The 14,476-nt window shown below is 41.8% G+C and overlaps 1 protein-coding gene across 5 annotated transcripts in view; it reads left to right on the top strand.

Moving 5' to 3' along the window:
* SKOR2 (SKI family transcriptional corepressor 2) overlaps positions 1–14,476 on the top strand; it is a 68,217-nt gene that overhangs the window by 12,802 nt on the left and 40,939 nt on the right. Inside the window, exon 2 of one of the 5 annotated variants that reach the window (XM_069964831.1) lies at positions 1,601–1,847. The exons of 3 other annotated variants lie outside the window; for them this stretch is intronic. The gene's annotated coding sequence lies outside the window, so the exon portion shown is untranslated. The remainder of the gene's footprint in view (positions 1–1,600; positions 1,848–14,476) is intronic. One more of the 5 variants, XM_069964832.1, reaches the window with a different exon arrangement.

Below are 14,476 nucleotides of genomic sequence, written 5' to 3' on the forward strand. Positions count from 1 at the left end.
CCACGGGTTTCTTGTATGACAAAAGACCTTTACTCAAAAGTCAGGTGGTGATGAAGGTACTTATTGGCTTCACCACCAGATGTCAGTGTTTTGATTGTATATTTTACAGCTGTAGTGAACAAAGGGTTACTGCTCTTTCTGTATTGTTTTATTTACTGTCTAATGGAGGTACCTCTTTCTCTTCTGCTTATCCCTATTATTCTCTCTCTCTCTCTCTCTTTGCACACATTCTTCTCCACCACTCACAGGGGCTTTTACACACCCTTGTAGGAAGTAGTCACTTGATGGGAGGTAGTGTAGCATCAGTTTCCCTCTGATTCTCATAGGAGGAGGATACACACAGAGTAGGCATTCCTGCTTTAGTTAATCCAGAGTTAAGACACACATGTATGGAGCAACTAGAAAAACTCCACTTCTTCAGTCTATCTACTACTCAGACTATGATTAAGTGGTACTGCTCAAAACGCGTAGGTTGAGTCATGCATCTTGCTAGTTTTTAATGCACAAATAAAAGTTATGTTTCAGCTGCCAATATGTCCTGGAGTGCTGGCTTCAACCACTACATTACAAGCTTCTCTCTGCATGTGGCGTCCGGCCAATGCCAAGGAGCCCATGCACCCTCCATTTATTACCCTCGCTGCTACTTCAGATCCTAATCCTAATGGTAAGCTGTATCTTTTTGTATATTTTTTCTATTTTTGCTATCTACTACTCTAACCATGCAGTGCTAGATACCTCAAGGAGGACAAGTTGGGGAATAACCCAACCCACGTCGAGCACCTCTCTAAAAACTGCAGGGCAGTATCCTAGGCTATTAGAGAAACTGGCCCAGATAGAGCAAAGTTACCGTAACAAAGGTGCAGGTGATACCGGATAACTTCGGACACTTAGCTACACCCAGGTAAACACAACTGGGGCTTGTGTCATCCTAGAAGGACAGGTACCCCGACACTGTAGGGAAGAAGGTGGTCAGACATAGTCTAAACAAATATCTCTCAAGTATTCTCTCTAAAATTCCGGCAGAACACATAACTACCTTGGGTTGGAACTCCCTTGACAAGCTCCTCTTCTCTTCACTGCTCAACTCTAAGCTACACCAGTACCACTACATCTACCTCTATTATATCAGCACTTCTAAATATCTCCCAGCACAGATCCAGTGAACACAAGCCTGTTTCTAAATAAGTCCTTTGCTGCCAAAGTGTTTTGTTTTTTAAGAGACTGTTCAGTAAAGCCATTATATTTATTCTACTGGGACTCAGTCATCATTGCACCAGCACCCATACACATCCGCTACTCACCTTGGGTCACTTTCCCCTTTCTGTCGGTGGCAGTACCGATGACAGTAGCCCAAGGGACCCATCACAGCCCAGCATGTTACTGACCATTGGAGAGCAGTACAAACCAGTCGTACATAAAGCAGAACTTTAACTGGTGTCACAACAATACCATCAATGGTAAAAACTGGACTCGTCAGAGAAGATGACCTTACTCCCGTCCTCTATGGTCCAATCCTTACAGTCTTTTGTGTGGCTTTTCTTTACTTCTCATTGTTGAACGTTTTTTTCTGGCTTACATTTTACCCTCCATTCTTTTATAGGTCACTTGATGTCATCCTATAGTTGTCAAGTTAGATCCGAATAAGAAGGCGGCCATCACAGTCAGTAGAGATTTGTTCCCGACCTCTGCCAGTCGGTAACTTGGTTGTCCCCAGTGTTTGCTGCTTGACCTTGTTCTTATGCAGCTGGTTCAATAACAAGGGAATAGCAATGTTTTGCTCATTTAAGAAGAGAATGGAATGGTCTTTTAATTATACATTTAAAGTGAAAGCTCTTTGAAATTTCCTGGTATGTAGTGGTTAGTAACTAAAACATTCAGAAAACTCTTTCCTCCATGGTGACCCCCTAAACAGTCAAAGATTGAGTTGAAGGAACTTTTTCAAATTTTAACCCAATGGTAGCACAACATACTGATTTTAGATCTTATATAAGGCACGGACGTTTGATGGTTGCAGTACACTGTAGGTGGCATCTCTAGAAGCCTGTTACCACCACAATCCTCCTACCAGATACAATACTACTTTTAAGGTGCTTATACACCTTCAATCTCTCCTGTAATTCCCATATGCATGATTGTTCAGCACAAAATGTCCCTATGTTCCCTATAGGGGTGCATACTTCTCCAGATTTTGAAGTTTGGACCTCCACTAGGAGTAAGCTACTGTGATACATGATGGCAGTGGCTATATACCATAGATCACCAACCAAGCAACCAGGATGACAAGGTTCAAATTAATGACACAACTATATTGCCACTGGATCCCATTATTCCCCGCCTGTGGCTCCTCACTGCCATGCTCCTGTCTACTCCTCTACTGTGTTCCGTGCTGATCCTGGGGCTGCTCGTCCTCATGTCTTCCAATGTCTTTCTCCTCCTTTTGATCTCTGCTGCAATGATGCCTCTGGCCACTAGGGAGCGCATGTAGCCAACTGGTCTGGATTTATAGAGGCAGCATGTCTCCACCTGCAACTGCCATCTGATTATCCAGAGCCACCTGCACCTATTTAAATCTGCTCCACCTTCCCTTCCTTGTCTGAGCATTGTTGCATTTGTGCATTCCAAGAGAAGGTGTCTGTCTGCTATTCTGTGATTCTCTGTGTATCCTGACCTGTGCCTGTTCTTCGGATTACACCTCCTGCTTGACCCCTGTCTGTACCGTTTGCCTCTCCTTTTGCCGTCATGGATTGTCTGACCTGCCTCTAAAGCCGCCAGCCCTGACCCTTCGCATTTCTCTCCTGCTGACAACTGACCATCTATACTCAGCCACCTGTTCCCCGGTGCCTTGTACTGATTTAGTCTGGTTCTTGGGAACCATCTGTCGCTCACACCGGGGCCACACTTGTGGAGTGACCTGGTGTCTTCTAGCCTCAGAAGTCCAGCTTCCGCATCCTGGAGCTCTAAAAAGGGAGAGGATCAAGAGGTGGACTACACACCTTGCCATGGCCCAAAGCCAAACCAGTTGAGTAGCACAGGGGGTCCACACTTGCTGCTTGTTCTAATACAACATCCTACTCATACATTCGGGACAATTTTCCCCGCCAAGGCCAATGAGAACGTCCTTCAATGGCTTTGAAAGGGAAAATCTTCTCAACATTAAGAACGTTTGATCATGGAATATGTCTTTAGGAAAAGAAATAGAATTAATTCCAAATTTAAGGTCTTTGAAATGTAGACATTGCAGAAATGAGAGGTAAAGAACAAGAAGATACCCTGAAGTCATCTTCCCATTTCACCAACTCCAATGGGTCCACATTCCAGTAGATAATAGGGTCCCTTGATATTGACCACCTTAAGACTTCTCCATCTTTTTATATTATTCTGAGAAGTATTCCTGGCCTGTACCAGTCCCTTCTTAGCTCTTATCCTTATAGCCTGCATGGTTCATTCAGTACAGTGGGGAAGGACGTTTGCAATACGGAACCTGCGTCACCATGTAAACTCTATTTAACCGATAGTAATGATGACCTTAAGAAGAGCTGCCTAATGGAATACCTAGAAGAAACTCCAAGAAGCTAAGAAGTTACGCTCAAGCGGATCTACAGCCAGGGATAATCTCTCCCATTCTAATAGTCCGTGATCTCTCAGGCCTGCCGACGCGGCTCATCACGTAGCAGTGAACTAACCATCCTAATTTTTGCACACTGCCAGCTCACACTGGGCAGAAAATGGTTCTTCTCACCAGCCATACAAGAGAAATGGTTTTATATGTAAAGTCTTTATAATAATCATTATCATGGCAGATATTAAATCATTCCTGGTACAGAAGACAGTAATGCAGCCCTGGAAGCTGAAGAAGGGCTTCAGAGGAATATGGCGGCAATGTATAATGCGTGAGCTCCTATAGACAATATATACATTGGACTTCAGGACAAGCCAGTGTAGGCTAGCTGCTATAATGTCTCCCTTACACAGGAGGAGATTCTGCACCCCTATATCACCAAACACACCCTCAGAAGAAGAAGCAGTATGGAGGACATTATACAGCAGTACTTAACAGTGTAAGCTGTGAGCCCAGCACTGACAAGATTCTCTATGAGCTGCTAATGCCTTTCCCCACATCTCTCTCTCCAGCCCTTCCTCCTGCTCCACCTACTCTCCTCTTCATAAATTTCTTTAGGGAGCTGTAACCTGATAGATATTTTTAAATATAAGATCCTTAATTTTTATATATGGTTTTTATTAGTCTTAAAGAGGAAGAAGCATGTAACCTGCTGATGTATCCCTATAGCGCTCGAAGTGTTGAGGAGGAAGGTAAGTTTCTTACCATCATCCTTGGTGCCATGTTCAGGTTATTAGTAGTTTCATATGCTAATTAGGTATTTTGGTGCGCTGGGGGCGGAGTTATCACCCTGATGTGCACTGATCTTCCCCAGCCGACCAATTCCTCCTAACAAACATTAGCAGAGCTGAGCACTGCCCAAATATTCATTCGGACGGATGAGCCCACCGGGGGGCAGACAGGTGCACTGAGGGTGGTAGCTCCGCCCCCAGTGCACCAAAATGCCTAACTACCATATGAATTAAACTACTAATATGCCGAAAATGGGCCCTATAGGGACATATCAGCAGGATAGATACTTCCATTTAATGTTTTGTCTACATGACATACTATTATGGAAAAAAACATGGGGACCAAACGCCTTAATAAAGTTTTTGATACTTACTCTTTCCGGATGCCATTCGCATTTCTGAGAAATCCTGTCTTTGTGCTCATTATGCTAATGAGCAGAGTTGAGTCTGATGTCCATAGGTAATCACTGCTCAGACTCATCTCTGCTCATTAGCATAATGAACACAGGTACGAGCGGCGGGATTTCTCAGCAACGCAAACGGCATCCGGAGCATCACCGTGAGCAGAGGGTAAGTATTAAAAGTTTTATTAGGGTAGGGTGGGTTCTCCTGCGTGACAGGTTGCCTTTCAATAAAAACGTTTTACAATGTGTGCATAGATGGCCATTTTTACATAGACTTTTACGTAATATTGTCACTGTCCCCGACCTACTCTAAGGGGGTGACATCGAACGATACGGCCCTACACATAACAGGGAAGATGAATGTTTTCTTCCTTTTTTTGGTTTGGTTGGTTTGGTTATTTAACCATTGCATATCTAGGGAAATCCGAAAACAACGGCCACTCTGGAGATGCTCCAACCCAGTCATCTCACCATTACAATTACGTCTTTTTTTTTTCTCATTTACTATCAGGCTGTACGGCCTGTCCAGCCATCTGGCGACACAATTGACTCGCCGGATACTCTGAACTGTGCCATTCAAATAAATTGGATGAGTTCAAGGATCTGTTTCTGGATCGCCGGATTAGTGTAGACCCTTAGACCGGCCTTACACTTGTCATCGACCAAAAACTTCAAGACCAATCTCTTTGCTGTGTCAAGTGGTGCAACAAGAGGAGTTCAGAGTTTATGGTAGGGAAGGGATGTCTGGTGGAAGGATTGTCTCTTCGTGGTGCCCAACCACTGTTAATAAGAGTTTCAATATGGAGGTCCATGGTCTGTTGCCAATAGGTAGAGGATAACCATAGCAAGGACCTGCCTTCTGTATCTACTGTTGGGTGGACGTCACCTATAGCCGTTGTATACCATCTGGTAGAGCAAGGATGGGGAACCTTCAAGCCTCCAGCTGTTGCGAAACTACCATTCCCATCATGCTTTAGCTTTGGCTGTCCAGGCATGATGGGAATTGTAGTATCGCAATAGCTGGAGGGATGAAGGTTCCCCATTCTTGTAGTAGAGGGAAATCCCTTAGAAACCTGATGCCTGACAGATCTGACTGATTCCAATGGAGACTCTGATCTGAGTGTGAACAGAGCCCAATAGAGTTTTATAACAATTTACCCAATAGGACGGCTCAAAGCCTTATATTTCCTGCAGAACCTTTAATACCATTTACAGACAATCTAGAACGTAAAGGGATATCCAGATAAACCAGCTGAAACGTCATGAGATTATATCCCATCTTTCCCATTCCTGGAGCTGTGGTTGTGCTGAGGATGTGAGGACGTGTATGGTGTGACACGGCTCAACACATTCAATGGGGGGAAATCACTTCCCCTGGACCCATTTGCTCTTAAATCTACAAAACAATTCACAAAATGAGTTTTGTCGCATGGCGCTGCAGATCTCATTGTGTGAGTGAAGCCGAGTGCGCAATTTGGGTCAGTGTGATGTTTAAACTCTTAAATGGTTTCCCTAATCCGCATTAATCTGACTTTAAAGATGAAGCATAATGCTTAATACAGGAGCATAAGAGTTGTTAATGCAGCTCTACCAATACAAACACATTAATACCGCCGCATCCCGCCACACGAACTGCACTTTACATGGCTTGATTAACCCATTAGCCTAAGCCTCAAACAAAGGCATTTCACCTAAATGGATGGATGGATAGATGGATGATAGATAGATAGATAGATAGATAGATAGATAGATAGATAGATAGATAGATGATAGATAGATAGATAGATAGATAGATAGATAGGAGATAGATAGATAGATAGATAGATAGATAGATAGATAGATAGATAGATAGATAGGAGATAGATAGATAGATAGATAGATAGATAGATAGATAGGAGATAGATAGATAGATAGATAGATAGATAGATAGGAGATAGATAGATAGATAGATAGATAGATAGGAGATAGATAGATAGATAGATAGGAGATAGATAGATAGATAGATAGATAGATAGATAGATAGATAGATAGATAGGAGATAGATAGATAGATAGATAGAGAGATAGATAGATAGATAGATAGATAGATAGATAGATAGGAGATAGATAGATAGATAGATAGATAGATAGATAGATAGATAGGAGATAGATAGATAGATAGATAGATAGATAGATAGATAGATAGATAGATAGATAGGAGATAGATAGAAAGGAGATAGATAGAAAGGAGATGAATGGATGGATAGATGGGTAGATAGATAGGAGATAGATAAGTGTGATATGCCATCGACTATCCGAAACGTCGTGCTTTGTTCACCTTGTTTGCTGTGACTTTTTTTATGGAATAAATTTCCTTACGATTTTTTTCACTTACGTCTGAGTGCTGCAGAGTATTTCCAAGGTAGATAGATAGATAGATAGATAAATAGATAGATAGAGAGATAGATAGATAGATAGATAGATAGATAGATAGATAGATAGATAATAGATAGATAGTTACACATTAATGGGCGTGGCTGTGACAACCATTACAGGAGGCATTGTAAGCTATGACATGTGGTGGAGCAGATTTAACATGCAACATTATAAAAAAAAAAATTAATCTCTTAACAACTTTTGTACATATATAATTTTAAAAGGTAATATATAAAAAATCAGGACTATATGTAATATGCAAAATAGCAATTTTGGAAGGATTGCCTTTATATATTGATGACTTAAAGGGGTCGTTGGCTGAGATGTTTGGGCATGTTTATTATATGTAGGGCAACATTTATCAATGTGTCTAACTTACCATTTCCTGTCAGGTGCTTATTTTCTTATAGGATTAGTTGTGCTTTTCAATGGCATCCTTCTTTAGTATATGATATGTTGTAGAAACAAAAGAGAATTATTTGTAAAGCGGAATAGAAAAAAATATGATAATAATAACAATGATAATAATAAATAATAATAATAACAACAATAATGATAAATAATAATGATAATAATATCATAATATAACTAAATAAATAATTATAAAAAATATAATAATAATAATAATAATAATAATAATAATAACAATACTAATGATAAATAATAATAATTTAGCGCAAGTTTTTATTAGTTCCCCATATGGTAAAAACAATCACAGCTCAACTTTCATTTGTCCAGAACAATATCAGAAGTGAAAGCTGAGCTGTGATTGGTTACTAAGTAGATAAGAGAAAAGACCAAAGTCCTTCAGCTCTTTTAAAATTCATGTATTTTATTGTAACAAATTCATAAAATCACCATTGGTGATTTTACGAATTTGTTACAATAAAATACATGAATTTTAAAAGAGCTAAAGGACTTTGGTCTTTTCTCTTGTGAACACCCCAGTATCCAGGGGCTGTGCCTTCGTGCTCAACATTTACTATATTAGAAGTACCTGTATATTGGCTGGGCGCTGACCACGCCATATGACTTTCTACTAAGCAGATATACAACAATTAAAGGGGTTATTACAAAAACATAGCTGCTTTCTTCCAGAAACAGCGGCAGTACATACCCAACCTGAGGACAGATGTGAAGCTCTTTTTGAAGGAAAGCAGCAATGTTTTTCTAATCCTGCATAATCCCTTTAAGCATTACATTTTTAAAAACATAAAAGAAGAGCACCCTACCAAACACCCCTAACCATACATTAGAATATACATGTATAAAGGCTGGTAAGATCCCCTAGTGATCTCGAGAACAGGAGGACCAGGTCCTCTGGGTTATAGATGCCCAAAGTGTGTGTGGGGGAGGACACTTTAAATTTTCCAAGAAACACCTCCAGCCTCCTCTAACCTGCTCTTCATACTCCGCGGTACTCTTACGCCATCTGTAACCTAGAAGATGCAATTTCTGAACCTCCCCCCCCCCCTTAATGTGAAACTTTCACATCTCCTACGTGTATAATCTCAACCATCACCTGACTAAAATGAAGTTCCCGCCCACCTGACTAATAACTTGTCAGGGTGCCTTCACACCTACCGTATCGCAGTAGAAAATCCGCTGCGGATCCGCAGCAGATCCGCAGCGGATTTAACTAAATGAATGAACACAGCATTAAATCCGCACTTACAAATCTGCTGCGGATCCACAGCGGATTTGAAAGTGCGTATTTAATGCTGTGTTCATTTATTTAGTTAAATCTGCTGCGGATTTGCTGCGGATCCGCAGCGGATTTTCTACTGCGATACGGTAGGTGTGAAGGCACCCTCAAACTAAAATTCCACATATCTCCGGAATGGTAGGGGGTATCAAGAAACAGTAAAAAAAAATTAAGATCAGGGAACCGTAAACTATTTGTTGATAACAACATCTAATTTTCGAGGGGGTTGTCTATTAAATCCCTTTAAATAAGGCTGGGAAGTGCTCATTCTCTTCCACCTTAGCCACTTTATACGCAGAGTTGGTATTGTCTGCTAGAACTGTATATGGGGGGGGGGGGATAATTTTTTGACCAAATACGACTGATCGTTCTTTGACATTAATCACTCATCGCTTATTAATGCCTTGTCAATGGTTAAGCCTATCAGCTCCCCTCCCAGTTAGATGTGCGCAAATCCTGGTGATTAAGTAGCAGATTAAACATATTCATGAATATTTAAAGGGGCTGTTTTTGAAACTTTCCTGTCCTTTTACACTAATAGCCCCATTAAAACTTGTTTACAAGCCAGCGCTGAGAGGAACGGCGTGCACTTAAAATTGGAGAGTGGTTCCCCCGGAGAAGCACTCTCAGCCTGCGAGGATGGCATCTGATCGATAGACTTCTTAAAGTAAGACTGTCTGCTTGAACCCAATGGAAGCAGAAGCAAACAGCTGGCGACTTCCCAACTTGTTAATTAACAATGAACAAAACTCTGGGTCCCTGGCATGTGCGGTGCAATATTCAAGATAATTCACAATATCGCTTCCTATTACCTTGTAAAAGGCTAAAAGCAGCCAGATTATGACATTGTTTAACAAAGTATCGATCCCGGCGCTCAGACTTAACTTGAACATCTGCCAGAAATGTGTTTCTGGTTTACTCACATTAGGTTGCACATAGTGGTTTTGTGTTTGCGCTAAGCAAAAAAAAAAAAAAATCAAGCCTATCTTTTCAATGGTGGAAGAATGTGGCCAATTGAAAAAAGGTACGCTTATCACAAAAAAAGACACAGACCGGTCTATTAGACGGGTCTATTCCCGCTATTGCAAAGGGATTGCTGAGTGCAGTGGTACGGAGGGGTAAATCTGCTAGATGGGGTGTTCAGCCAGAAAACATCAATGTCCAAAATAATACCAATATAAAGAAGGGGCGGCACTCACCATAATTCCGTGCAGAACATCATGCCTAGTTTCATGCTATACAGCGCTTCTCCAGAGTCTGGGGAAGTGCTGTATAGCGCGAAACAGCTGTAACCTGACATCATCATGGCCGATTGGCGTCTTACCTACTGAGTTGTATGTAACTATGGACATACTGAAACAAACTAAGCACGATGTTCTGCACAGAATGATGGTGAGTGCCGCCCCTTCTTTATACTAGAAAAAAAATAGAGGGATGTTTGGTAGGGGTGTGAGTCAGAAGGCCCAGCTTCTAAGACCTATAACCACCTCTGGTTTTAGATGTATGATGTGTTGGGTAGTGTTAATAGACCGCTTTATGTATGTAGCTGTTGGTATTACTTGTTTTCTATACAGCTGGTGTTAGATTAGGCTGGGTTCACACTACGATTTTACAATATGTTTTTGTAAGAAACAAATGTAAAAAGTTATGTATTTGGCTAGGCCTTTGGCCGTTAGATGGCCGTCTTTTTGTACGGCCTTCATTTTGAGGTCATATAACACCCATTATTTTGCAGTGACGTCCGTGATTGAAAAATAAGGGTCATTATTTGGCCTGAAAATGACTGACGTCCAAAAAGTCGACCAGCCAAAGCCTATGTGTGCATCCATTTTGATCCATTTTTTCTATTGACTTCCATCTTTTTTTTTTTTTTTTAAACGCATCCATTTTTTTTACATACATAAATATAAGGTCAAGAACGTTTTTATGTAAGTTTTGATGTTTTTTATGATGAAAGTTAATGGAAAAACGAATCAAAACAGATGCACGAAATTGCATCCGTTTTTTCATGCGTTATCCATAAACAGATTTTGCAAAGACGGATGAAAAAAAAATGAATTGTAAAAACGCTGTGTGAACCCAGCCTTACCCTATGTATGGAGTTTATTGTGTGGTTATTCTATGTTGTAGCATTGTTACTGGATTGCTATATGGTTACTGGAGTTATTATATAGTTACAGTACGCCAGAATTATCTGAGCACTCTATGGTGGCATTCTTTTGTGCTTTTCTTAGGTTCATCCTACGTTTATTGCAAAAAACGGATGGAAAAACTAATGCATTTATGTGCATCTGTTTTGATCCGTTTTTCCATTGACTTCTATTATTAAAAAGAAAACTGAAAAAAATGCATCTTTTTTTTTTTAACGTACAAAAATAAGGTCAAGTATATTTTCGTGTACATTTATAAAAGGATACATTTTGATCCTTTTTTATATAATGGAAGTCAATGGGAAAACGGATCAAAACAGATGTACACAATTGCATCTGTTTTATGCAAAAACGCATGACAAAAAAAAACGGTTTGCAAAAACGTAGTGTGAACCCAGCCTTACTTTATGTATGGAGTTATTGTGTGGTTATTCTATGTTGGAGCATTGTAACTGGATTGCTCATTGGAGTTATTATATAGTTACTATATGCCAGAATTATCTGAGCACTCTATGGTGGTATTCTATAGTGCTGTTCTTAGATTACTATTATTATTATTATTATTATTATTATTAGACTTCTGTGAGTTAGCAGTGTAGAGCACTGTTATTAGACTATGTATGGAACTATTACATAATGTTACGTCTGCGCCTATTCAGACCAGTGTGGTCCTCTCTTCGCAAAGTAGGGCTGAGACTGTATTGTTGGCCATGATTCAGTGCCATGTTTCCTACCAGTTGGAACTTCAGCATTACAATGAAGCTACAAGGTTGCAGATACAGCCTGTCAGGGACTTGTTTACATCAGCTGTCTCAGAAGGGAGGGGGACGGGGGGAAGACAAAGAGAAAAGTTCACAAACAGTTTTTGTGTCTTCAATAGAAAGCATCATGGGAGATTTACTACAATACTAGGGGCATCATGGGGGAAACTACAATACTAGATGCATCATGGGGGAAACTACAATACTAGGGGCATCATGGGGGAAACTACAATACTAGGGGCATCATGGGGGAAACTACAATACTAGATGCATCATGGGGGAAACTACAATACTAGGGGCATCATGGGGGTTAATTACAATACTAAGGGGAACATGGAGTGTTAACTACAATACTAGGGGCATCAGGGGGTGGGGGTGTTTGCAGGGGGCCACAGTACTTTGCTTTGCTCCAGGTGCCGCCAACCAACTCTATGCCACTGCTGCAACCACTGCCCCTTACTAACCAACCACTAGAGAACAACAAGGAACAACAAGGAACGCAGCGCTCAATGCTGCCTCACTGTAGTGGCAATAGTCTGATCACCCCCACCATTCAGTAAGTGATGGCTTATCTTAGCAATGCACCATTGAATAAGAGGAAGCATGTGCTTTACTATTGCACTGCAAAATAGATCCCTATTCTCTGGCTACAATTCAGCTCTTCTATACCGGGCACACTATTGCAACCTTTGCGATCCCTGGGACAGAGCTGGACATGGTAATGCTAATGCAACTTGGTCGACAAAGCCCAGATTTTCAGAAATTTGTGTTTGGAGGTATAGACCCCTACCAGGCTATTTGGCAGCTTTATACATTATAAGGACAGCACTAAACTCCTGCTTTTATTCTGGCTGAACTACAATCTCCAGCAGTAGTCAGTCCATCGATAGGGAGCTGTCATGGATTGGCCTTTTGGCAGCAGCATTCCTCTATATGTCTTTGTTTTCTTCCCACACTTCACCAAGCCCTTATCACGTTATGTGGAGCAGAGTGAACGTCTCAAGAGCTGGCGTGAGCCACGAGTCCCTGGATGGGATTTAAATGAGAGTTTTTACATCAAAATGAAGCATAAAGTAATTAGGTTTAGTGCCTGGGGAAGTAACCCCTTCCTCTCCGCACTCCCCAGAATTTGGAGACACAAAGTACATTGTACTATGTCAGGATGGCAGTAAATTCTTCTCTAGCATCTGTAAAGCCCTGGTATTATACCCTATTTAAAGGATCCCTTCTGCTGTAAGCTCTTATAGACACTAGGTCTAGGCCTGAACAGGTAACTTACTGTCTCCTCTTTATTTGCTGCCTGCCCTTACCTACTGACCGTTATCCACTACCTGTCCTGACCTACTGACAGTTATCCACTGCCTGTCCTGAACTACTGACAGTTATCCACGGCCTGTCTTGACCTACTGACCATTAACCGCTGCCTGTCCTGACCTACTGACCATTATCCGCTGCCTGTCCTGACCGTTATCCATTGCCTGTTCTGACCTACTGACCATTATCCGCTGCCTGTCCTGACTTAATGACTGTTATCCGCTGCCTGTCCTGACCTACTGACTGTTATCGCTGCCTGTCCTGACCTACAGACCATTATCCACTACCTGTCCTGACCTACTGACAGTTATCCACTGCCTTTCCTGACCTACTGATCATTATCCATTACCTGTCCTGACCTACTGACCGTTAACTGCTTCCTGTCCTGACCTACTGACTATTATCCGCTGCCTGTCCTGACCTACTGACTGTTATCACTGCCTGTCCTGACCTACTGACCATTATCAGCTTCCTGTCCTTATCTACAGACTGTTAACGCTGCCTGTCCTGACCTACTGACAGTTACTCGCTGCCTGTCCTGACCTACTGATGGTCATCCGATGCCTGTCCTGACCTACTCACTGTTATCCGCTGCCTGCGATTATCGGCTGCCTGTTCTGACCTACTAACTATTATCTGCTGCCTGTCCTGACCTACTGACTATTATCCGCTGCCTGTCCTGACCTACCTACTATTATCCGCTGCCTGTCCTGACCTACTGACTATTATCCGCTGCCTGTCTTGACCTACTGACTATTATCCACTGCCTGTCCTGACCTACCTGACTATTATCCGCTGCCTGTTCTAACCTACTGACTATTATCCTTGCCTGTCCTGACATCCAACCGATCAACCATGTCTTCCATCTTCTCCTGCAGTCACATACCTAGATACATTGGCTGTTGCTATCAGAGACTACTCTCAATGCAGTGACCTGAGGTTGCCTATTGTGACGTCCAGACCTGCTACAGGCACCAAATAGACTGAACTCCTTGGCTTAGGCTTCAAGTCCCAGCTCTTCATTGGGATCTGGTGTTAGCTGGCTTAGTTGTTCTAGATAACCCTAAGAGGCCTTTATCTGGTTGCCCAAAGCAAGCATTAGCAATAGTGTCACTTAGTGGTGGAGAAAGGGATGTATATGCTCGGGGTCCTGTGGTTTACAGCCCCACTGGTCCCTCTTGTCCCTGTGGTTTAATCCCACAGTCCCTATCTTGTTGTGGTTTGATGGTGTTCCAGTCCCTCCATGCTACATCCATTGGCCTCATTGACATCCACTGGTGTAATGCCTCAGTCCCTGGTGACCAGTGGTCTAGCTTGCAGGGATTAAGTGCTTGGTCCATGGTGTCCTATGGTTTAGTAACTATATTGTGTGGTCCAG

Source organism: Dendropsophus ebraccatus, chromosome 3 (assembly GCF_027789765.1).
Source record: "Dendropsophus ebraccatus isolate aDenEbr1 chromosome 3, aDenEbr1.pat, whole genome shotgun sequence".
Lineage (NCBI taxonomy): Eukaryota > Metazoa > Chordata > Amphibia > Anura > Hylidae > Dendropsophus > Dendropsophus ebraccatus.